At 41.8% G+C, this 26,540-nt stretch overlaps 1 protein-coding gene and 1 long non-coding RNA gene across 3 annotated transcripts in view; one reads left to right on the top strand and one right to left on the bottom strand.

Annotated features, from left to right (window-relative positions):
- Positions 1–1,790, top strand: part of LOC307220607 — a 511,018-nt gene extending 509,228 nt beyond the window's left edge. The window contains exon 2 of the long non-coding RNA XR_013840983.1: positions 1,043–1,790. This is a non-coding gene — a long non-coding RNA (uncharacterized lncRNA). The remainder of the gene's footprint in view (positions 1–1,042) is intronic.
- Positions 1–26,540, bottom strand: part of TRAPPC9 (trafficking protein particle complex subunit 9) — a 279,059-nt gene that overhangs the window by 129,350 nt on the left and 123,169 nt on the right. The gene's annotated exons all lie outside the window — the stretch shown is intronic.

Genomic DNA, 26,540 nt, shown 5'->3' on the forward strand with positions numbered 1-26,540 from the left:
GTAAGTACTTTGACAGAGCTACTAGTCTACCATGTTAAGGGCTAAAAGAAAAGCCTGTCTACACAGACTTTCTCTGATCCACTTTGTTCTTCTGATGAAATCATCTTAAGTCTTCCTAAAACTCATAGCTATGAGTAGCAGAGCGTAATGTTATCAAAAACTTGGCTGGTGGTAGAGACATTGGTGTTTATAACCCTGAACTACTTAGGCCCCCAATTTCTCATTAATGGCCCAATTACAGGCATGACTTCCATTAGATATGGCACCACAAGTATGAAATAGCTTCAGATGATCAATGACACTGAGTCTGCACGATCAATTGGGCAGTTACAGTTGTCTGTTTCTGGCTGGCATGTGCAGATGTCATCGCTGGCATGAACAAGACAGGATTCCCTTGTTCACTACTATGACACACTCATTGCTCAAACCAAAGCCACATAATATACGCAGAATTCTTTCTGAGCTGAGCTACTGGTTAAACAGTATTGCAGGACTGCCACAGAGACTAAGGTTCACCCTGGAATGGTATAAATAATAATAATAATAATAATAATTATTATTATTATTATTATTATTATTATTATTATTATTATTATTTATACCCCGCCCTCCCCAGCCAAGGCCGGGCTCAGGGCGGCTAACAAGCAATAATAAAAACAAGTTGAATGAATACAATTTAAAAACAAGATTAAAATACAACATTAAAATATTGAAACATTAAAATATTAAAATGCAGCCTCAGCACAGGAGGAGAAAAGAAAAAGAAAAAAGAAAGAGGGGGAGGGGGAGGGAATCAAATTGGCTCCAAGCCAAAGGCCAGGTGGAACAACTCTGTCTTACAGGCCCTGCGGAAAGGAATCAGATCCTGCAGGGCCCTGGTCTCATGAGGCAGAGCGTTCCACCAGGCTGGAGCCAGTGTTGAAAAGGCCCTGGCTCTGGTTGAAGCTAATCTAACTTCCTTAGGGCCTGGGACCACTAGGGTGTTGCTATTTATGGACCTTGAGGCTCTCCGTGGGGCATACCAGGAGAGGCGGTCCCATAGGTATGAGGGTCCTAGGGCTTTAAAGGTCAAAACCAGCACCTGAAATCTGACCCTGTACTCCACCGGGAGCCAGTGCAGCTTGAAAAGCACTGGGTGAATATGCTCCCATGGCAGAGACCCCGTGAGGAGCCTTGTTGCAGCATTCTGCACCTGCTGGAGTTTCTGCGACAGCTTCAAGGGCAGCCCCGCGTAGAGCAAATTACAGTAGTCAAGCCTGGAAGTGACTGTCGCTTGGATCACTGTGGCCAGGTTGGGGCAGGAAAGGTAAGGGATAAATAAGCCAAAAGACTGGGATCAGTGACTCCACCTCAGGTATGCATAAGGGCTTGTGCCCAAAGTTTTTTATTTTTTATTTTTCTTCTTCAAACACACATCCTGCCACCCATATCCACTGAGGGCTTTTGGGGCTCATGGAAAACACTTATGTGCCTCTTTTAAGCCTGCCCCAAAGCTGCAAAATGACCTTCAGACTCTGAGAGGACAAACCAATAATTAACCTTACTAAACACATGTATTAATATGACACCATTAACCTAAATTCCTTAATTAATCTGTCATTCTTAATGCCACCTCTTCTTCATTTCAAAGGTCTATTGTGCAACGCCACACCCGAATTACAATGAAGACACTGACTAATTGCACATGGCTACCTTTTAAAGTTGAAGACAGCATTTTCTCATAACTTCACCATAAATAGTACCTTACTTCAGGCCCCAAAGTTTGCAGGCTTACTTTAAAAAAACAAAAACCTAATCTAATCTGAGGCTACTTGCTAACTTAATCTTATTTTCTCAGAGCACATCCCTCTTAACACAGAGGCCAGCATGAACCATGAGGAGTTGCTAAGAAAACAACATATTCTGTTGCTAGGCGCATCAATATAATTCCTTACCAAAGGGTGATACATTGAAGATAAGCATTAACCTTGTGTGATTCAATCGCATGTACCTCCAGCGCTTTCAGAGAGCCTGCAATCTATGACAAGTGCTACATAAACAAGGAAGATGCCTTCCATCCCATTTGCCAAGTTCTGGCCTGCTGACTTTGTAAGAAAAGAAAAGTAACTCAGCTTCTTTACCTTAAAAAGTCAGAGTGCAAGTTTATTCCTAGGTGCCTGTGATAGAATGGCACCGTAGCTGGATTTTCTTTTCAGTTAACACAAGTGCTCTTTTGGAAATGCAAGATCATCGTCAATGGCACTCATGTCAAGTACAAGCCTCCCGGCCTTAATGCCAAAAACTGAACAAACAGTTGAGGATGCTGCATTCTGGGCAACAGGAGGCAAATATCTGCTTTGCTATCGCTCCTAGAACCATCTGCCTACAGGCCTCCCTTCTTTCTCCAGACGTGAAAAAGTGTGTGTGCAGAAGGATTCCAAAGAATAGGACCAGTTTGTTGCAAGAAGATGCCCAGATTTCCAAGAATACAGGCCTAGTGTTTGCATGCCACAGAAACAAAAGCTGAAGTAGGCAACAGGGAGACAAAAATAGCATTCCTCTTCCCGTGATACAGCTAGGAACAAAACGAAAACAGACTAATATAGCACCATGCCGCACACAACAAAATCATGTAAATAAAGATGAACAGAAACACCTACATTGAAGCAACACCAATATAGAGGTTCTGTTCAATGGACTAGTTTGGTGGGTGTTGCACCCCACTTACAGCACGTACTGTGTGCTTATTTTAGACAACTTCTTGCTCCAGATCAAAACTGAAAACCACACAATATTGAGGCAGATGAAGAGACCTGCTGTTTCGATCATCCACCCCTGAAACAAAAAGATGCAAAATACAGTTTGACGTATTCAAAGAATGCACATCAATCAAATATGTGACTATCAGTTACATTGATAATCTCCAAACTCCTCAGGGGCTGCCACCCAATACGGAAAAATAATAATAATAATAATTGCATCACTAGTTATGCAAGAGGCTCTGTTCATGGGACTGCCTTTAAATACAGTTCATAAACTCAACTGGTAAAAAGCAAAGCTGACAAGATGTTGGGAGGAACTAGGTTCCTCTCCTTGCCACCTGTCACCCAACTTTTCAACTGTGTCTGTTGTTTTGTCTTGAGCTTACAACAAAGTTGCTGCTTCGTATATCTAGCTTTCAGCACCATTTTCTGAAGTCTATCATTCTGGAATCTTTTGAGGAAGCCTTAGAGTTAGAAACCAAGCTAGGCAAATTCTAAGGAGCCTATGTATTTCCGGTCAACAGGTGAGATTTGATAAGAGTTTTATTTTTAATGTAGATTCTTGGAAAGCCATACACAAATTCAAAGGGAATTAGACCAGAAATCAAAAAGATATCTGTGTTCCACAGGAGGGGAAAAAGAAGAAATCTGATCGCAAAATAGCACAGCATCATATAGTTTACTATTCTGGCATTAAATGGAACACTTCTGGCCTTTAATCTCTAACAGTACTATGACTGGTACATTTTCTATATCATAGTGCCATCTTGAGCCCATGGCAGGATTAATATGAGTTCTGGCCACCGATTCAATAAAGTCTAGGCTAAGTGTTTCATATTTCACTATAATCCTCAACAGGATCATTGACATCTAAGTCACTACCTATGATTTAAAAAGATTTTTATTGAAACATTTGTGGAAATTCTCCGGCCTCGAATGTACTTCATGCTAACTGTAGCGACATAGAAAAGCTAAGATCATCCTTTTAAAAGCAAGAGTTGTGGATAGAACTGCAAGGACGACACAGATGTTGGAACGTCAGGGAAAAGTGGATGAAACATATCATACAAGAGATGCATACTGTCATCCCTGCGACAAAGTGAATTATTTAGTACAGTCGTACCTCGGAAGTTGAACAAAATCCATTGCAGAACTCCGTTCGACTTCCGAAACATTCGACTTCCATAGCGTGGCTTCTAATTGGCTGCAGGAAGATCCTGTCGAATGTTCGGCTTCCAAAAGAACGTTCAAAAGCCAGAACATTCACTTCCAGTTTTTGATTGTTCAGGAGCTGAAACGTTCAACTCCCAAGACGTTCAGGAGTCGAGGTACGACTGTAAAAGTCAATTGGAGGAGAGATGATATGAGGAATGTTCTCTTGCTTAAATTTGCTAGAGAAATGAAATGTACTTTTTAAATTTATTTCATCTGGAAAAAAATGTTCTGTTTTATTAGCATTTCCTTGGTGGTGAATAAGAGTTGATTTCTCTTACTGTAGAAGAATAGACAAAAAAAATGGAATTCGTGAAGTGTTCAAAAGAAACAAGTATGCAAAACAAAGGATGAATCCTTGATGTTTTACAATAAGGAACATTGCCTAGAACATTCCTTTCAGTTAACTTGGCAAAGAAGTATATCCTGAACATACAATTATTCTGGATAAGTGACAGAACCGATAAAAAAACAAGGACTGCATAAAATTCACTTGTAGAATCATGCAGCACTGAACCCAGTTCAAATTCTACACTGAAGTGATGACGGAGAGAATCTTAATGTCTTTTCCCAAACAATGCTGTGAACACAGTGACTTTGCAATTGCATGTACAATGGTGGTATAAAGGGATGCTTGTTTTCCTTTGGAATTTTTTTCTCCACAGATCCCTCTATTTTGGTTGCATATTATGGTAAGATGATAAAAGCATTCACTGACTCAGATAAAACATCAAGGCTGCAATCCTAACCATGTGTCCTCAGAAGTAAGTCCCATTTAACTCAGTGAACTTACTCACAGGTAAGGGAGGTTGGGTTACAGTTTTCAAAGCGATTTTTATTGATTTTATAACACAGACAAAAATACAGACAGGATTGTCCAACAAATGAACAATGAAGCTTGGAACAAAACAATTATAAGTCTTATTAACTGGGAATAGATGCATTTGAAAAGGGGTGGGGGAGAAGTAGGGGGATGAGGACTATTTGAGTTAGGATAGTTCTTAATTTAAATTTAAGGAATTTCTCCAGAGGGAGGCTTTTCCACCCATTGAAAGCTTAATAAAAGGCAAGAACAGAAACCAAACAGCAGCAAAAACCAAACAGCAGCAAACACATCAGACTGGGCTCACTCCTTTGACAACAGAAGGTTGTGGGTCCATTTTTTCACAAAGTGGAATCTGCCAAATTAGAACGTAGCATCTGCCGACAGAAAATACCGAGAGAGTTTCCCAGCAAACAATACTTTCTTGTGCAGCCAACCAACAATATAGTGATGAGCTTTGTGTCCATGAGTTTAGGTCCCAGGTTGATAGATACTAAGAGTTCCGAGAATCGTTTGATTTGTTACCCAGGGGGAGGCAAGAATGCAGGGGTTTTTCTTGTGATGAATTTCTGTTTATTGGGAATGACAGGTGGCACGCTTCACAGGGAAGACACCTCCTACTGGAAGGACCCATTGAAGCCTTTTGCCTCCTTTCCAGTGGGGGAAGTCATGCAGACCAACAGGCCAACAGGCAGAGCAGACAGTTCCTTGACCACACAGCACATTCCAACTTCAACTCTCTCAACAACGGAAAATTGTTGAAAAACTCCAATGAACAGAAAAAAAGAGAAACCAACAAAGAACACAGAAGCACAGCAAAAGCAGAGAGGGCTAGAATTGCTGCAAAAGATTCATAATTCAGTTTTGAAATGAACAGGTAAACTGAACAAGCTTACCTAATTTTCCAAACTACAAAAAAAAAATACCAGCTCCTTGATTCCGTGCATCCTGTCAACTGTGCTTTGCAAGCATGTAAAAAAAGAGTCCCCTCTAATTGGGGGAATAATTGTGCCCAAGGATGTTCTTGTATTTCTGCAACAGCAACATGAGTAATCAAGATGATGTGTTAAATATGGACTGGGTTTTTTTTTTCTGCTCGCAGCACCCAATGTCATTTGCTACTCAAAATCCTATTAAAATATATACTAGATCCCTGCACGAGTAACTTGCGGCAACGGCAAGGTGACAACAGCAACTGTGACAGGCGATAAGAAAACAGAATAGAAAATTGCGCTAAGAAATGGGTGGGCAAACGAGGCTTCATTTTGTCCCAGTTTATTTACATAACCAGAAACTATAAGCTCAAATTCATAGACGCTAAGCAGTTTCCAAACGTAAACACTTTGCAAACTGTCATTGGTATTTCACTGGCAGTAGGAGATAATCATATATCACAACACTGGATGATCAATTGGACCTGAACAAGTTGTAGCACAGTGTGGTTCTTAATCAGTAACTCAAAATAACAAGAGATAGTGGTGATTTGGCCCTTATGCAGTTTCCTTGCAAGCAAATGCTGTTTCATTCTTTCCTACAGATAACGAGCTAATAGGACCACACCAACATTTTGAATTTCCAAGACAGGAATGTGAATGATGACAAAGGGGAAACATATAGGTGACTTTGAAGTCTGGCATTAATTGCTTCAAAATCTTTGAGAATGGGTGATTGCAGTCCCCAACAAAATAAGAAATATATGTATACACAATATAATTAACCCCCCCCAAAGAATCATGGGAATTGTAATTTGTTAAGACAACTGGGATCTCTAGCTCTGTGAGGGAGAAGATACAGTTCCCAAAGTTCTTGGTATTGGCGAGTATTTTAATTGTATATTGTGTACACAGCCTGTTTCCTATTCTAGTAGGGAAGATGGATCAAGTACCTTCTGCTGCTCATAATTAAAGTACCTTGGATTAATAGAATTAGAAAATGATTAGCTAATGAAGACTGTATAATAAACAAAAATGCTGAAATCTAGGGAGGTGGAGATCTATACAATCATCCTTCACTTTAATGCATGCACTGGAACTATTCCCAATTTCTTTTTCCATGTATAGCCCTTATGCAGCTCCTTGGCTTTCACCCTAGACTGAAACCCCAGAAAGGAGAGTTTATTTAAAAGGTTATTCCCAGTAAGGCACATCTTTCTGCATTCCATCTATTATTCGACCCTCCACCTTTATTTCCCTTCCTGCACAAATGCAAACCTGAAAATAGAAAATGTGAATCTTCTTCCAGCTTTTCTTGCTCTATATTGCTTGACAGGTTTACAGTGCTACAGTGATCCCAAGAGCTCATAATCCAGTTTGTTTTCTGTCTGAGGATGCACCTTCAGGAACTGAATTATGTCATCTTGTAAGTGATTGCAGTAAACTCAAGTCAGAGCCGTTGGCAAACTCATGGCAACCAACACTTGGCTGAAGTCCATACACAAGCTTGGGGGATATTTTCTGCAGTTCAAAAGTGGTGTGTATGCAATTTTCCTTACACTCATTTCTTTGTGTTCCTACTTCTTTGTCTCCTGTTCTTGTATTCCACATGAACTAAAATAAGATGAACAAGATCATTGCAGGGGCCCCTTCCAACTCCACAATTCTATGATTCTATGATTCTATGATTCAGAGCACAAAAACATGAATGACATGTTTGGTCACATGTTTCTCAAGCCACTTTAGCAGAATCCAATGTTATACTCAGTTGCACGCTGAAGTCACCAAACAGTTAAAAAACAATCAAAAGTAAAAAGGATATATTCATCTCAAGCTCACACTTTCGCTGGCATTCAGTTCTAAATGGCCATTATTTCCCAACCAGTGTGCTCACTGGAAGGACAGATCCTGAAGCTGAGGCTCCAATACTATGGCCACCTCATGAGAAGAGAAGACTGCCTGGGAAAGACCCTGATGTTGGGAAAGATGGAGGGCACAAGGAGAAGGGGACGACAGAGGACGAGGTGGTTGGACAGTGTTCTTGAAGCTACCAGCATGAGTTTGACCAAACTGTGGGAGGCAGTGGAAGACAGGAGTGCCTGGCATGCTCTGGTCCATGGGGTCACGAAGAGTTGGACACGACTAAACAACAAAAAATTCTAAATCTTCATCATGATTCTTTCAGCTATTGAAAACTCAGGACCCCATCTGATTCATCACAGGTCTAACCTAATCCATCTGCATGCTGAGGGATCCCAACACGGTATAAATGATCCCCTCCCCTTTCTTCTATTGTGTGAGCACACACATTTCCAAACATCTTGTAAAATGGAAGACCTATGTGTGTCTCCTATTTCCCCATCCAGCCCTTCTTTCCTCTTGCTCAGGGTCAAGAGAAGTTTCAAACTCAGGTCCCTTGATAAAGCAGATGGGGGAAGGTTGCAGGGAGGGAAGTGCACACAGGTCTATCATCTACTCTAAGGGTCGGATGAACTTAGAACATGAGATGAGACCCGCTGGATCAGGCCAAAGGCCCATCTCATCTAGCATCCTGCTCTCCCAGATGCCATGGAGAAGCCCGCAAGCAAGACCTCAGGCACCACAGCATTCTCTCTCCTAGTGATTCGCAGCAACTGGTATTCAAAGATTAACTGCCTCCCACAGTGCAAGCAGGACATAGCTATCATACGGCACCAATACTGAACTGCATTGAGCCCTTAAAAGGTAAAGGTACTTCTGACCGTTAGGTCCAGTTGCAGACGACATTGGGGTTGCAGCACTCATCTCGCTCTATAGGCCAAGGGAGCTGGTGTTTGTCTGCAGACAGCTTCCGGGTCATGTGGCCAGCATGACTAAGCCGCTTCTGGTAAACCAGAGCAGCACACAGAAACGCCATTTACCTTCCCGCCAAAGCAGTACCTATTTATCTACTTGCACTTGATGTGCTTTTGAACTGCTAGGTGGGAAGGAGCAGGGACTGAACAACGGGAGCTCACCCCGTCACGGGGATTCGAACCGCCGACCTTCTGATCGGCAAACCCTATGCTCTGTGGTTTAGACCACCGCGCCACCCATATCCCCTTGAGCCCTTAACTGTAAGCAATTTTACTGTTATGAGATATCATGCAAACCAAACAAAATATGTAAAAGACTAGATTTAATAAAAAAAAACCACGGCAGAGCTTTAGGAGAAATAGGTTTTTTCCTCCCAAAATTAATGCTATGCCAAACCTTAATACAGGACTGTAATGATCAATTCCTTTGCAGGCATATTTCTAAGTACCTTCTAAGGAAAACCATGTTGAACAATTGACAGCACTCTGAAGAGAGGTAATTCTAAGGCAGATTCTCTTACAATAAATAGCAGGCAAAAGATCAAATGAAGATAAAAACGTGACGCACAGCAATGCATGGAAACCAAATTCCTATCACACCCTCACAAGCAAGGTTAAGGGTTATCCCAAAGGATTATTCCTTTGCCAGACACAGTGTCTCCCTAGCAAAGTTGCCGTATTTAATGAAATATGACTCTGACTTCTCCTTTCCTTCTTTAATACATAGTCCTATTGCTACTCTTTTACTACACATTGGAATACGGCATACCTACACATGTATATAGAATAATTCCACATAACAACAAGTTGAGGGAGGGTTGTATGTTGAACGTTACGTAGACAAGATACACCACCTGCCTTGTGAGAAGAAAGAACAATGGCAGGATGGAGGCAGGCAAGGGCAACAGCAAGACCTTGCTCCAGAACTCAGCTACATTAGCAAAGAAAAAGCGTTTTATATGCGTTATAACACTGTGACACCAGATGTGGAGTCCCGTCTTCCGCCAGCGTGATTTCCCACTATGAAGGTTATAACGCATTTTCCTGAAACACTTTTTTTGATGTGTCTCGATCCAACCCCAGTCAAACTGGCTCCTCCCCACCATGTGCTGTGCCAATTTAACATTTTACTCATTTTGGAGTTTTAAAGTGTAAACTGCCTTGGGTGCCTTGGCAGAAAGGTGGTATATAAATGCAGTAAGCACATATTTGTGTTTCTTAAAACAAAAAAAAACAGCCCTATCCACACACACAAGGCGGAGGTTGCGGGAACTCCAAGGTACAATCAAAACAACAACACAGACCCTCCTATCAATATCCCTTTTCGTGCTAGAACCAAACCACCAAACTGACTTTTTCTTACACACACACCCATAACATTTCACCAGTTGGATTAAAAAAGCTTTGCAACTCCAGCAGTTCTGAATCTATTTCCATCTTCTTAGTTAACATGTCCAAAAATAGCCTAATTCTCCAAAGATCGGAATACCCTTGAGATCTGCTAATTAAAATCTCAGGTGTTCCCTCCTTCTGTTTAGAGACAGAATTAATTGGCTCAGTGGAGCTAAAAAGAAATATGTGAATATGTAGAGAAAGCAGGTTCTACTTTTACTCCAGCTTTAGATTTGTTAAATTATGAAACATAAAGAGCTTTAACAAATGTGTTTGATTTTCCTTTTTTTGCGGGGGGTGGGGAGATTAGCTGTTCACCGTAACAGGCAGCAATTTAGTAATATTGAGATAGACTGCCAGTTAATCTGTTTGTGCAAGATTTCAAAGTGTACAGTAAGCACAGTTGAACAGCACTGTAATTTTCAGCTGGCAATCATCAGTAAGAGGATTTAACAATTCAACTGGTGTTTCATGGGCCAATTTATCACAAACTGAGACATTCTTGTTACGCAGGGTTGTTCAGAATATTTGTTCATTGTCATATGCCATCATTTGTATTTACTGCAATGTTTCTATCCTGGGCCCCCAAGAAAACCTGTGGTGGGGGGAAAATCTCTTACTCTCTGGTTGGTTAAAGGTAAAGGAACCCTTGACCATTAGGTCCAGTCGTGACAGAATTTGGCGTTGCGGCGCTCATCTCGCTTTATTGGCCGAGGGAGCCGGCGTACAGCTTTCAGGTCATGTGGCCAGCATGACTAAGCCACTTCTGGTGAACCAGAGCAGCGCACGGAAATGCCATTTACCTTCCTGCTGGAGCAGTACCTATTTATCTACTTGCACACTGACGTGCTTTCGAACTGCTAGGTTGGCAGGAGCAGGGACTGAACAACGGGAGCTAACCCTGTCGCAGGGATTCAAACTGTCGACCTTCTGATCGGCAAAGCCCTAGGCTCTGTGGTTTAACCTACAGCGCCACCCGCATCCCCTCTGGTTGGTTAGGCTGCAACAATTCCCAAAATCATCTTGTGGGCCTCATGGTTGACTGAAGGTTTGAACTCTCATGTCCTTGCAGGACTAACCCAAGGCATTTTGCTGCCTGTGAATATGGACAATATTACTGCCCCTTAGTTTATTTTATTTTTTTTAAGTGGCTCTTAAAAACACTGGAACAGCATTGTAGTATGTAGCTCTGAATTTATATCCATTATTCACATTCATGCAGTCCTCCAGCCATTTTCAACAGAAGAAACCCGGCTATGTCTGGGAAATTCTGGGTGTATAGCAGCTCTAGATAAACTGGCGATACTGGCCATCTCTTCCAGAGAGGTACACTTGACAAGCAAAATATAGAACAAAGACGAGAACCCCCTCTGCACACAGAGCAAACAGCAAAATAAGATTAGCAGTAGAATGGGAAGGAAGAGTACAGCGAGTGAGAGTTGATTTGGCAAAGTGTAAACAATTAGACGGCAAAAACAGGAAAAAATAAATTCAGGTACAGTATTCGAAAACTAAATAATTAATGAGGAGTTAAAGACTTTGTTAATTATGCAGAAATGTATTATTTATTCAGAGCATCAAATGAGTAGCAAGTAATTATGCAGGAAACCAAATGAGCCATTCGTTATGGAAGGAGCACGTGGACAATTTGCAAACAGATGGATGGCAAAAATAATTAAGTGTTAGGTAACTAACAAATGTAGTTAATGTAGCAATTAAAGCAAACCAATGTATTCCTCCGATCAAGTGAAATAACCGTGTAAAAAAAAGTTGAGATAAATCGGGGAAGTACATAATTTGATGATCAGACAGATCATTAAAATGTTAGCCAACTAAAGGGATGCTGAATGGCAGTATCATATATAGGTCAAAAGGACACAAAACATAGTCATTACAATCTTCTCTCCCATTAATTTCTAGAGGTTGACTACCCACAAATAAACAGTACAAAGTATCTTTATTAGGACCAACTAAAAGGTCATAAGTAGTAAGCAAACTTTCAAGTTCATTCAAATTTGAAGGAGAAAGGGATGCAGTGGGCTAGATATAGATACAGTGGTGCCCCGCAAGACGAACGCCTCACAAGACGGAAAACCCGCTAGACGAAAGGGTTTTCTGTTTTGGAGGCGCTTCGCAAAACGAATTTCCCTATGGGCTTGCTTCGCAAGACGAAATGTCTTGCGAGTTCCTGCAGGTTTTTCCCCCTTTTTCCCCCCTTTTCCTAAGCCGCTAAGCCGCTTATCAGCTGATCCGCTGATAAGCCGCTTAACAGCTGATCGCTAAAAGCCGCTAAACCGCTAATAGCGCTAATCCGCTAAGCTGTCAATGGGCTTGCTTCGCAAGACGAAAAACCGCTATACGAAGAGCCTCACGGAACGGATTAATTTTGTCTTGCAAGGCACCACTGTATATAAAAGACTTGGCCTGCAATTTGTAAAAGTTCTACAATAGAATGAGGTCTTAGTGGGGGAGTGGTCCAGATATCATCCCAGCTGTGATCTTCAATTGGGTGGATCTCTGCTCGCTTACAGGAGGCGTCACTCAAGGTCATCCTCCGATGGCCCTGGATGCCAGTCAGGCGGGCAAAAATTAATCACTTCCTTTCCCCTTTAAAGGTAAAGGTAAATGTACCCCTGCCCATACGGGCCAGTCGTGTCCGACTCTGGGGTTGCGCATCCATCTCGCTTAAGAGGCCGGGGCCAGCGCTGTCTGAAGACACTTCTGGGTCACGTGGCCAGCGTGACAAGCTGCATCTGGCGAGCCAGCGCAGCACACGGAAAGGCCGTTTACCTTCCCGCTAGTAAGCGGTTCCTATTTATCAACTTGCACCCGAGGGTGCTTTCGAACTGCTAGGTTGGCAGGCGCTGGAACCGAGCAACGGGAGCGCACCTTGCCGCGGGGATTCAAACCGCCGACCATCAGATGGCTATCATTTATTCATTAATTTATTTATTAATTTATTAATGTATTCATTTAATTTATTCATTTATTCATTAATTAATTCATTTTTCATCACTCACCATCATTCTCTGGGCAGCATACATTGTCATATTTCAAAAAGTGAAAATCTGGACAGAAAAGTTGTTGAGCTTCTGGACACTGCTTGCGCCTGCAGTATTCCAGATATGTCCGAGAAATTCTGGACGTATGGGAACCCTAACATGCAACAGTTATCAAAACAGTTTGAAATCACAAATTCCACAAAAATAAAATTCTGTTTAGCAGTGCTAACACTAAAAATAGTACTTTTAGATCAAGGAATAAGTCTAAAGATGCAGCTGGTCCATGGCCTTCAAAGTGAAATATATAATAAAATACAATATATAAGAAATGAAAGAAGACAATAAAATGATTGTATTGCCTAGTGCATTACAATTGCTACAAAAGGCAGAAAAACCTTTCAGTGGTTCTCCAAGACTCTCAACAATTTTCAAGTAATCTGTGGGAAAGAAAGTTTGGGAAGAACTAATTTACATGACGTTCAATAATAATATCTGGTGGAAGCCAGTTTAACAATCTACTTCTAAAAAAATATCAATATGAGTGGCTGCATTAAAAATGTACTAATATAGGTAGTAAAGGAAAGCTAGTTTCCGCTTCCATTTTAATGCTACCTGGATATCAATTTACCAATGTGGAACACATCTTTTCAGTCTAAAAGCAACATCTTCTAACTGAAATGCACTGATAATGTCATGCAATCTCCCCAAGCCTGGCAGAATATAAATATCTTTACAGATCTCCTAAAGATCACAACTGAGTAGGCTTGGCAAATTTCCCCAGGGAGAAAAGCTACAGTACAAGTGCCATCACAAAAAGTTCTATTTTTAGAATAGATTAATAATGTTATCTCAGACACAGTGGAACCTGCAGTCTCTATCTCTCTGGTAGATTTGAACTGATGGGGGGGGGGAGATGGGAAATGCTGTTCCCTGAAATATATCCAGCTTGAAGCTATATAAAGAGTTTAAGGTTAAAACCAGCATAGAGAGTTTAACCTGAACACAATCTGGTAGCAAGTGAAATCCAGATTCTAAGGATATTTTCTAATATTTGCTGTTAGACCCAGCTAGCATTTTGGACCAGCTGGAGTTTTTGACTGGCAGAATTCCTTGCACTCCTCAGAGCATAAAAACAGGGCCATGGTGATTTGTCTCAAGAAAAAAGTGAAGCTAGTATATTATCCAAAACGAGTGAAAAGAGCTTGTGGGAAGGGCTGTAGCTCAGTAGCAGAGCACATGATTTGCACGCAAAAGGTTCAATCTCCAGGGTAGGGCTGGGGAAAATTTATACCTGCCTGAAACTCTGGAGTGCTGCTGCCAGACAGTGTAGACTGTATTGAGCTAGATGAATAAATGGTCTATGGGTGGTGCTGTGGGTTAAACCACAGAGCCTAGGACTTACCAATCAGAAGGTCGGCAGTTCGAATCCCCGCGATGGGGTGAGCTCCCGTTGCTCGGTCCCTGCTCCTGCCAACCTAGCAGTTCGAAAGCATGTCAAAGTGCAAGTAGATAAATAGGTACTGCTCCGGCGGGAAGGTAAACGGCGTTTCCGTGCGCTGCTCTGGTTTGCCAGAAGCGGCTTAGTCATGCCGGCCACATGACCCGTAAGCTCTACGCCAGTTCCCTCGGCCAATAAAGCGAGATGAGCTTTCATGTAATGGTCAGGGGTCCCTTTACCTTACCTATAGATGGTCTGGCTCAGGTTAAGACCGCTTCCTATGTCCCCACATCAAAACCCGGACATCCACAAACAGCACTCTAAGGGGGAAATGGCTTCCATTAAGGACAGGCATAACCCACAAAGCCAGGTTTAAAGAGCATGACTCCCTTGTTGTTGGCATCTGTCTCAAGAGACAAAGTCACTTCCGCCATTCGGAGGAGGTGGAGTTGCAGGCTTCACGGCTCCAGCCCGCGCGTGATTGGGGGATTCCCGCCGTGTCACCTCCTGGCCAGCCAATCGGGTGTGGCCTGCCTTATTTAAACCAGGATGTGGCCGGGGATCCCCCTCTTTGCTGCCTGCCAGCTGTTCCTGCTTTTCCCGCTCTCTCGCCCTATAAGGTTTACGTTCCTTGACCTTGCTATGGACCTTGGTTGGTCGCCGTTGAGGGGCCTGGTAGGAATTTTTCCACTTGGCAAATTGGCACCAACCACTTGGTTTTTGTCTACCTCGTGGCAAATGGTCACAACTTTCTTGGTATTGGCGGTTAGGCATTGGTATTGCTCTGTAGATGGAAGAGGGGAGGTAACACCATCACCAGCCCCACATATTGAAGGGTAGTCCGATAAAAGATTCCGGGGAGTGTAGCCCTGTCCGAAGCCTATGGGGGTGAGGGCCTAAGGCACACCTCCTATCGGTGACCCCAGGGGAGTTCCTGTTAGTTTCTGTTTTGCCACTGTGCAGCTGTTTAGAGTCACAGGACTCTGTTTACATTCCTGGGATTCCATACTGTTGGAAGTCTCACGGGAGACAGGAGACGGATGTGACGTTAGTGGTTTCCTGTTCCTTTGTTACTCTGTTTGTGTGCAGTTGCTCTCTGCTCTCACAGGGAGAGGGTGTATTTTTCTGTCTGCATAGTAATAAATAAAGCATAATGATGTAGCCATAAATTCCATCACTTCCATATGCTGTTTTGGATTCTCTGCTGAATGGGATGTGCCTGGAGCCTTATCAGAGGCTCAAGTCGTCAATCACGTCAATCCGGAGGAAGATGAGCTTTATCAGCTCAGTCGAACGCAGATCCCGACAGTTCCTAGTTGATGTGCATCAGCAGGACTCCCCCTACTGGTCGTTAACCCTTCCCAGACTTCAAGTGGACAGGCTGAAGTCGGAAATAGTCGGTTAGGACCAATGCCTAAGTCAATACTGCTCATCACCTGTAACCAATAAAGTTGTGGCCTTATTTAGCCCATTAACCTTAATAATTGTGTCATGTGTCATTATTTCCACTGGGGGGGGGACTCGCCATGCAATGGAGTGTGCCTCCAGGGGTGAAGTCAAACCGTTGCATTAGCAACACCCAAGTGACCTCCCTGGGGCGCAAGCCTGGGCAGCGTGTATGGAGGTCCTGAGCTGCCCAGACCACGAGATACTGCTCTCAGCCTCACTGATGTGGTCCAAAGTAAAGCAGAACAATATGAAAACAGAAAAAGTTGAAAATGATTGACCTAAGCATTCAAGGAAGAATCAACATGTAATAATACCCTACTCTGTGCCCCTGTCTTCTTCAGCAAGAACAGGTGGTTCCACAGTAGGAAACTTTCAATAATCTCAATATTCTGTGATAGATTCTATGACAGTAAAACCAGTTCCCAGCTTGAACATATGCTGTCATACTGTGGATCAGAGCTTTCCAAATTGTGTGTCGCGACACGTTAGTGTGTCTGCTGCAGTGTGTAGGTGTGTTGCGCAAATGCTCGCCGTGCTCCTCCCGGGACCGGAAAGGGGTTAGTTTAACATCTGGTTTGCTAGTCAAACTGAATTGCATCGTGAAAAGATGCAAAACTGAATTACTGCGTCGCGAAATGATGCACGTCTAAAAGATGTGTCACCATCATGAAAAGTTTGGAAAGTTCTGCTGTAGATGGATTCAGCTGTAAAAAAGTTACACTTTCCTCTGTCAATAGCAGAGGAAAACAGAGTATGGTCCCAAAGATAAGCAGGAGGTAGTTGGCTGAGAAATTAGACACTTTCTTATTCCTTTCAGATCAGTTGTCAATAATCCTTCTAGTTCATACACTTATTGGTGGACAATTTCCAGACACTATGAAATTATTTTCTCTTTTATCCCTATTAGATTACCAAGACCAAATTCTTATGGCACATGGTTACATATTTACTTTCTATTGAAGTAGAACAGAAAGAAAACCCATTAGCACTATAATAATATTTTTAGAGGCCATAATTATTCTTTTATGAGTAAACTTCTGTTCAGGTTGTCTGACGCTAACTATCTGTATCAGTGTTAAGAAGATCATTTTATCCATATAATATTAATATGGCAATATAACAAACAGCAAAGCCCGGATCATTAGCCTTCTTTGCTGTTAGAGTATCTGCAGCATTTCACACTAAACTAAAATTTTTATTGAAATAACAGTCCGATTGCACAGTTCATTGCTGTCGAGAAAAAAAGCCACATATAAAAATCTCTACAATCTTAATGGCTTTCCCGGCTAACCAATTATTTACTTAAATTCTTCATGGATAAAACAATAAATTTTGCAATAGCATTGCAGTAATTCTAGGAAATACTGTTCTCCGTGAAGCTGACTATTAGGAGCACTGAAGACGATGTCACTTAAAGCTCTCCAAGTTCACTTATAGTTATCTTCTGATCATTAGTTAAATTTTAAATATTCAAATAATAAGATAACTTTGCAACAAAATGAATGCTTTAAATACTACATACTGTTCTCAAATACCAGTTTGTGTCCAGAGCTGGAGTCAGCAACAAAACAATACCCCTTCCCACTGCTCTCTAAGACTCCTTGCCTCTTCTTTCCCCAGCAGCCTAAGGCTTTGTCCATGACAGTTTGCCTATAAAAGCTAATTTCTTCAAGTGGAATATGACTGGTAGAATCACAGAACATGGAATACATAAAACTGCATAACTGGAAGGGATCCTGAGTGTCATCTAGCCCAACCCCTTGCAATGCAGGAATCTCAACTAAAGCATCCATGACAGATGGCCATCCAACCTCTGCTTAAGGACCTCCAAGGAAGGAGATTCTACAACCTCCCAAGGGAGACCATTCCACTGCGGAACAGCTCTTACTGTCAGAATGTTCTTCCTGATTCTTAGTCAGAATCTCCTTTCTTGTAACTTGAAGCCATTAGTTCGAGTCCTACCCTCCGAAGCAGGAGAAAACAAGCCTGATCCATCTTGGGTGCTATTGCAACCAACTAGGGATGCGGTGGCGCTGTGGTCTAAGCCACTGAGCCTCTTGGGCTTGCCGATCAGAAGGTTGGCGGTTCGAATCCCCACGACGGCATGGGCTCCTGTTGCTCTGTCCCAGCTCCTGCCAACCCAGCAGTTTAAAAGCACACCAGTGCAAGTAGATAAACAGGTACAGCTGCAGTGGGAAGGTAAACGGGGTTTCCGTGTGCTCTGGCTTCCATCACAGTGTCCTGTTGCGCCAGAAGCGGTTTAGTCATGCTGTCCACATGACCCAGAAAGCTGTCTGTGGACAAACGCCGGCTCCCTCAGCCTGAAAGCACCACAACCCCATAGAGAGAGGCAATGCATACAAATAAGGTTTGCTTCTCATACAGAATGTTTGGGACTGCAGTTTAAGAGTTAACCGCACTGTAGTAAACAAAACCGCATACAAACATTTTCATGCAGTTAATGCTATTATAAAGACAGTTCATCACAAAATGCAGTTGAATATGATCTGCTTTGTAACATATCCTCTGCTCAAGTATCTGGGAGAAGATTTTAAAGCCGGCACTGCAAATAGATTAATAGTTACATAAGTCATAAAACTCTGATCTTTATTTCCTCTTAAGTATAGTTTATTAACAGATGGCATCACAGTAAATATAGATATATTATCTCTTTCCACTGCTGAAATGCCATTAAGAAGCATCTGGAGCTCACATGAAATCGTTCCTCCTCCAGCCAGCTATGGAGCCCTTGAAACAGCCACACATAAATGTAAAAGGGACAGCCGTAAACATTCTGAGTTCTGCTCCCATCAATGCAAAATGGGCCAATGAAGTAGATAATTTATATTAACTGGCAATGCCAGCATGCTTAAAATCTGAATGGGGAAGCTAATATAGTCACTAAAACTATGAAATGGTTTATAAGTTACCCAATGCAGGGCTTTTAATTGTAATTTTTAGGGCACCAATTAGGTTGCCTGAAATTCTTAGTGGCAATTTCAACAGCACTACAGCTAGCATCCGTCTAAATTCTCCCTGATTTGTCACACATATCTCTTGTATTTAGCTATTTAATTCTTTTTTTATTGCTCCTATGTCACTCCTATCACCTTTGGTTTTTCTGTGTGTGCTACCACCCTCTCACATTTGTGCTGAGTTTATTTAATAGTAGTATCCTGCTTTTCTGACAACAAATTTTGAGCTCAAAGTGGCTCGCAATAATCACAACAGCATTAAAAATAACCATTGCAATGACTATAATATCAAACGCAACAGCATATAAAGCAAACAGCAACCAATTCATCATAAGCAATTAATTCAATTCAATAAAGTTATATATTTGTCTATACCAGGGTTTACCAAACTTGGGTCTCCAGCTGTTTTTGGACTACAACCCCCATCACTCTTAGGTAGCAGGACCAGAAGTCAGGGATGATGGGAATTGTAATCCAAAAATAGCTGGAAACTCAAGTTTGGGAAACCCTGGTTTATACCAAGGATGAGGGACTATGCCATCTCTTCTACGAGAGCTGTTAGTGCAGTAGCTTGACTATCTACTTAACTTGAATTTACTGGACAAATTCCAAAAGCATATAATTATTTGTACTGAGACAAAAAACCCCAACACATTATGTGGTATGACCTTTCACAAAACCCATGCAATAAATTCTGCACTCGTTTAGCATTGTAGGGTTTTCTCTGTTTCTATTTTCATAAGCCAGCAGTATGATGGATAAGCTGTTGCCCTAATACAGGTGCAAGTGAGTATTAAATTACATTTTAAGACCTATTTTGTTCACTACAATGCCAGAGCTTATCCTATTATTATATTTGATGTATAGATGGTTGCCAGAATTTTAAAACCAAAATAGGGAGGCGATGAATGACCTGTTTTTGTTCCTTCAGCATTCACGAGGAGAAGAAATCAGTACTATTTGCATTATAATATCTACACGCCACTAGGAAATGGCCTGGTTTGCACATCACATTAAGCCCAAAAGCATGCAGGCTCTGAGAGAGGAGATCACAGCTTCTTGGCTGCAAGTCTGGCTTAGCTTGATATGTGAACCTGAATTTGTGATTTAGCACTCCTGGACAAACTGCAAACTATAATCCATAGGATTCTTCCCCTGCCAAAAGCTGCAGTTACTATTTCCCATAGTTATAAGAGAATATTGAAGAGACCCATAATGACTGGTATTTTGCTAGACACCAATACATTTTACTATAAAATGGTAATTATCACCCATCATTACAATTCTTGGCCAAATAGGATGGAATATGGATGTATAAAATAGATATTAGAGGCCCCATATCCCCACTATCACTCTTTTACACAGGCAAGTCCCTGCAGACCTGAGTTGCAATGGTTAATTAATAAGAGAACTACTACAAGAGGCAAATGTATAAATCCGACAGATGTTCCAATTTGCTATGCAAATTCTCCCTGAGTGTCTCGCTAGCAGGAGAATATCCTTACATATTCCAAAACCTGGAGCTTGAAGGAAGATCAGAGAAAATCAGCATATCATTTTGCCCAGTAAGGCAGAGGGGGGGGGGAGTTAGAATTTGCTGAGGGAAGGGGGAAAATGAAAACGTGTTTCATCTCCTCCAGTTCTCATTGCCAAAAATAATTTTATGTGAAAAAGTTGAAAATAAAAAATAAAAAAGGTATTGACATTGTGCGAGGGTTATTCTGGCTGAGTGCTTTAGTAATGTGCCAAGCTGACAGTGTCCTTTTATTAAATGAAGGAGTGCACCCTAAAGGCTGATAGAGCATGGCTGCTAATTTTAAATGGCTCAGGCTTGCAACTGGATCAGTAAATTCCAACGGGGGATGAATAAGCAGGGTAGGTGGTTCTTTTTCAGAGAGGAGTAAAACGAAAATAGAAAGCTCTTTTTATAGCAAGAGGGAGCCTCGGGGAGATCTCGGCGCATCTTTCAACTGCTGAAACACACTATATATATATATTTTTAATTAAGAGACCTGAGAGACAGGCATTTTAATTACTTTTCAGCTTATTTTCGCAGAAACAAAGCAGAGTGCATGCAGAGAGGAAATCTACACAAAAATGAATTATAGATGGGCTGGCTGTGGCAAATGGGTCTTCCAGCATACTGATCTTTTTCAAAATCCGGCGAATTCAACCAGACTAATGTATTCTCCCTTTTCAGATGGCACGGACGAAAACCAGATGATGCCAAAACAGTATCAGATTGCAACCTATGGCTCAGAATTTTTTTCCGGGGGAAACCTGTTAAATCCAAGTTGTCCAGTTCAAATGTTAGAGCAGGGGCAGTCATTTATAAGTACCCTTCAGATGTTTTGGATGTCTCAGCCAGCATGGTCAATGATAAGAGATATAGGGAATAGTAATCCACAATATCTGGAGGTCCCTATGTTGGTTTCATTTGTCCTAGAATCAAGGAGGGTTCTCAAAATCTCTACCTCCAGGGCCCACTTATGAAGGCAGAAAAGTATTGAAGCCCAAGAATCAAAATCTCCCGAAAGCTTCCTGCTTCAAGGTACCATGGAAATACCCACTTCAGCTCTGGCAAGTCCCAAATCTGTCCAAAGCTGCCCAATTCAAAGAATTAGAATTACAGAATCACTGAGTTGGAAGGGACCCTGAAGATCATCTATTTCAACCCCCTACAATGCACAAATATGCAGCTGTCCCTACAGGGATCGAACCTGCAAACTTGGAGCTAACAGTACCACGCCCTAACCAACTGAGATATTCAGCTGTAACTTCCGTTCTTGACTGGGGATTCATGTGCATCTTTTGCATACCACTAATAATTATACACAAACATTGCTATGGTGAAGGTCTGCTGGTGAACAATATTGTACTAACAAATACAAATGGGATTCTACAAAAGAGACATCCACGTTTAATTAATTTGTTTACTGACTAGTAACAGTGCTCTCTTATTTTCTAAAATCATGTAAGCATTTGTATGCAGCACTGATCGCCGAAACAACCAATCATTACTGCAAAAAATTCGAAGCACAAGGCACACGTCATTCTTAATTGTGATCTGCTGTTTTCTGGAACAGAATAATATTTCAGTCACTAAAACTTGCTATGGTCTGCTGGTGTGCGAGGTAAATTATATTGTTCTTGTAAATTAGAGTTTGAAAAGGGCATACCGGGGAATTGACAGTCTTACAAGACAATGTTTTTTAATTACACTTCACATCAATAAATGTCACTGGAATCAAATTAATTGAATTCAAGCTCAGTTTGATTTTCGCAACTCGATAAGGAAATTGATAAGCATCCCTCTCGGAAAGATCCAGGAAGTCTTTGTAGCTTCATAAATTTAAACGTAAGACATTAATTTAAACTACTTACCAACAACAGTGTGTACAGTTTGACATGTTTGAAAGCCTAATACGCACACAAGGCACATACTAAAGGAATCGGAAGCATGCTTATAAATTAACATTCTGCAATATATGTAGAAATGTTGGGAAGACCAGCTCCTACAATCAATAGTCATGCTTGCGGAATCTGTACCATTGCCTGCAGCTAAGTAAAGGGCAATGTTGGAATAATAAAAAATTGCATACTCTCATTTCTAGGGAAGAGGTTTCTGCTTCTTTAATATGATTGTGCTTTTGCCACTCTGCAGGAACTTCAACTGAAGGCCTCTTTCCCCATTCCTTCGAGTCAAATTTCTAACTATTGAGATGTTTTCTTTCAGACACACAATGTAAGCAAGATGAAGAGACAATCTAGGATACCACAACTACTCTAGGGCAGCCATTCCCGTTTCCCCTCCTCATCTGCCCCCTGGAAGGCCCTCACTTAAATATAGTGTGACCACCTCACAGTACATCAATTATACGAATTTCTACAAATTACCCCCAATTATCTAGTGGGCGACTTGTGTGAGGGAAAACTTAATAGTTTGGAGTCTCAGGCAGGATTTGTTCAAACAAACCAGAAAGGTTTTATCAAACAAAGAAAGTTTATGACACAAAGTAGGTAAAACAAAGGATACTTCAGGTTATAATGCTATTTCAGGTAACCATTCACCTAATAATATTTATACTAAATCTAACTGATGCTATGGACTTCTAATCAAGCACAGCTTCCTTTAAATTTCAGTTGCTTATGTTCAGTTACTTCGCTTCAGGTAGATTCAAAAGCATCAATTCTTCGGCAATCAGCCTTCTACCATCTAATTAGACTTTAATTTGATTTTGACCTGTTTTTAGGAGGTAATTTAATTATTGTTTGATTTTTATACTATGTTATATATCTGATGTTAGCCGCCTTGAGCCCAACTTCGGCCAGGGAGGGCGGGATATAAATAAAAGTTGTATTATTATTATTATTATTATTAGCTTACAACACTCTCACAGGACACTACGCACTGCCCTTCACCCTAAGCTCAGAGACTCCTTTCTGTAGCTTTTGATATATTCCTCAGAGTGGATGTTTGCACGAGCCCATTGGGAACCCTGGGGAAGCTCTAGTTGATGGTTGACCCTTACTAGACTACTCATGGTTGACCCTTACTACTCATGGTTGACCCCCCTACTCATGGTTGACCCTTACTAGACTACTCATGGTTGACCCTTACTACTCATGGTTGACCCCCCTACTCATGGTTGACCCTTACTAGACTACCTGCATGGTAGCCAGGAGTCAGACAGTCAGTTCAATTCCAATGCCTAAGCCAATACCACTCACATTCTGTAGCCAATGAAGTTGTGGCCTTAATTATCCCATTAACCTAAATACAGTCATACCTCGCGTTGCGTTAGGTTCACGTTGCATCTTTTCAGCTTGCAAACGTGGCAAACCCAGAAGTGTATACTTCCGGGATTCGCCACATGCGCATGCACAGAAGTGTTCTGCGCACTTCACACATGTGCAGAAGCGCTCAATCGCGCTCCGTGCTTGCGCAGAAGTGCCGCTCTAATTGCGGATTTTTGGGGTGCAAACGGCACCCCGGAACAAATCATGTCCACAACTAGAGGTACCACTGTACTGGTGTCCGTGTGTTTCATTATTCACAAGGGGGCACTCGGGGTCTTGCCATGCAAATATTTATTTAACTTGGTTTATGGCTTCTAATTGGCAGGCAAACCTGAGACTGAGGAACGATACACAACATGTCTTCACTGCCAGCTTCCTGACAATGCGCTCACGCTGTGCTAAAATTAGCACTATCTGTGTACCTTCCATTCATTATCAGTGACACAAATTGTATACAAATTTAGCTCTTTTCCATGTCTGCCCTCCCATTTGTCTCCCACTCATTTATACTTTTTAAAGAAATAATATGCACTGTAATCTCCCCCCCTTTCCTTTCCATCACTGTGAAACTGAACCGCTTTTTACGAGCCTGCTTTCATTCATCTACTAAGATCATCCTCTTTCTAAATTAGAGCGCTGCTTCATTACTGAAGTAGATTACATTGAAGCACTACAAATAATTTATCACCACTAACTGTAACAGAGAGCGCATGTTTCTCGTCTAAAAGGAGTCATCTTTAGACCCATGTAAATCACTCCAAGGACAATGTTTCCGGGGGGGGGGTGGTATTTAAATTTCTTGAATAAAATTCTTAAATAAAACCACGTGCACACAAACATTCATGCTTGTGTAAGTATATGAAGGAACATCATGGAACACAATACTACCTTCCGATGCTGCTACAGATAGTGCTTAGCAAGAAGAGAAATTTTGGCTAACATCTTTGGATTACTATAACGCAATCCATTTCAGTGCTAATATGAATCAATTCACGATTCCACATTTTCATGCAACTTTCAGTGTGGTGGTAAGATCAGGCTGATGCTCAATCAGCAGGTGCAACTGCATCCTAATGAATTTGCAAAAGTCTGTCTGGGGCCGGTTAGGCAGAAAGGGCCCCACAGTGCAATTTTTTTCTAGAAAAAGAGGTGCCGGATGTCACAACGAACACTTCCTTTGTTCTCTTATAATGACAATGGTGCCCACCTGAGAGCTTCTGGAACTGAGTTCCTGTGAGTTCTGGCCGAAAAAAAGCCCTGCCACCAGTCATGTGAAAAGCTCTGCAGTTTTTAAAAGCAACAGATTGACCTAGCAGTTGGTAGATCAGGGGAATCCTATGAACATAAAATGAGTTCAACAAGACATTTTTACAAGGTCCCTCTGTTATATTCCAGATTATGCTAATGCTTGGTGGGTGTGTAGCTAGTTGCTGGACCGTAACCAATAAGCACTCATCAACACCTCGTTATCAATCTGGAGAAGTGACAAGTGAGATGCAACAGGATTTTATCCTGGACCCCATCTTTCTAAATCAAAGTATCATAGAATTGTAGAGTTGGAAGGCCTCCAAGGGTCATGGAGCAAAATCCCCTGTGATGCAGGAATCTCAACTGAAGCATCCCTGACAGATGACAATCCAATCTCTGCTTAAAATCCTCCAAGGAAGGAGAGACCACCACTTTCCGAAGGAGTCCGTTCCACTGCTGAACAGCTCTTAATGTCAGAATATTCTCCCTGATGTTTAGTTGAAATATCCTTTCTTGTAACCTGAAGCCACTGGTTTGGGTCACTACCCTCTACAGCAGCAGAAAACAAGTTTGCTCCCTCTTATAGATATTTGAAGATGGCCATGATATCTAGTGGCGAAGCTGCATGCTCCGCTACCGGGGGCGAGAGCAGGTGGGGGCGTGGTGCGCGTTCTGGGGACGTGGCGCATTGCTTGTGGGGGCGTGGTACCCGTCGCGTGCCCAGGGAGGGCGCCACGATGGCACCCTACCAGAATAGTGGTGCCGGGGGCAGTCCGCTCCCTCCGCCAGTGATCATAGCTCCCCTCTGACTTATCTCTCTGACTTCGACAAAGAAGTGGAGGAAAAAACATAAGGTTTGGGATGGAAGGTCTATCAGTGAGCGTTTGTGTATCTCTGAAAGCCCCTTTCTGAAAGCACCAGAAAAATGTGTTACTAAACATTTGTCCCATACTAAGAAAGTTTTTACAATATAAAAAGAATGCAGGATTCGTCATTGCTGCCCTCACACAACCAAATAAACCAATCTTTTTTGCAGCCCAGACTGTGCTAGAACGGGCCTCTCTCTTTCACGAGGTTTGAACTCTAAAGAGGCTGATCAAAGTCCCCCTCTCCCAGGTTGATAGAGTGGAAGATGGCAAAAATCAGTCTCTTGTGTTGTTACTGATCTAAGAATACACTAATATCTTTCCTGAAAGTCATAGAATCATAGAGTTGGAAGAGACCACAAGGACCATCGAGTCCAACCCCCTGCAGGGGTTAAATTTATTTTACGTTGAGAACACCTGTAAAAGACAAAAATGAAATACATACACAGACATTTACAATGGCCCCGAGGAACTGTGTTTCAACCACTGAGCAAACCGTCTGCATTCACAGGGAAATAAGGCTCTAACTTCCTACATCCAAGTGGCACAATCAATTTGCAATAGGCTTCCATTGCAGGAGCTCTGGCTGCGCAATAAAGCTCTTCTGAGCTGTTATTGGATATTTTACTTTTTATTAGAGATGCTAAGAGGCAGACAGCTTCACAATGAAAATGTGATTTTTCCTATCTCCTTTCTCCATCAGCCAATCGGGTGCATGAATAGCAAAATTAACTATGAAACAGTACTTTCTGTCAACTTTATGCAAGGTTTTTATACAATACATAAGGCATTCCCATCCTTTGAGTTCACTTTTGATAGCTTTTTTTC

Source organism: Podarcis cretensis, assembly GCF_951804945.1.
Source record: "Podarcis cretensis genome assembly, chromosome: 7".
Classification (NCBI taxonomy): domain Eukaryota; kingdom Metazoa; phylum Chordata; class Lepidosauria; order Squamata; family Lacertidae; genus Podarcis; species Podarcis cretensis.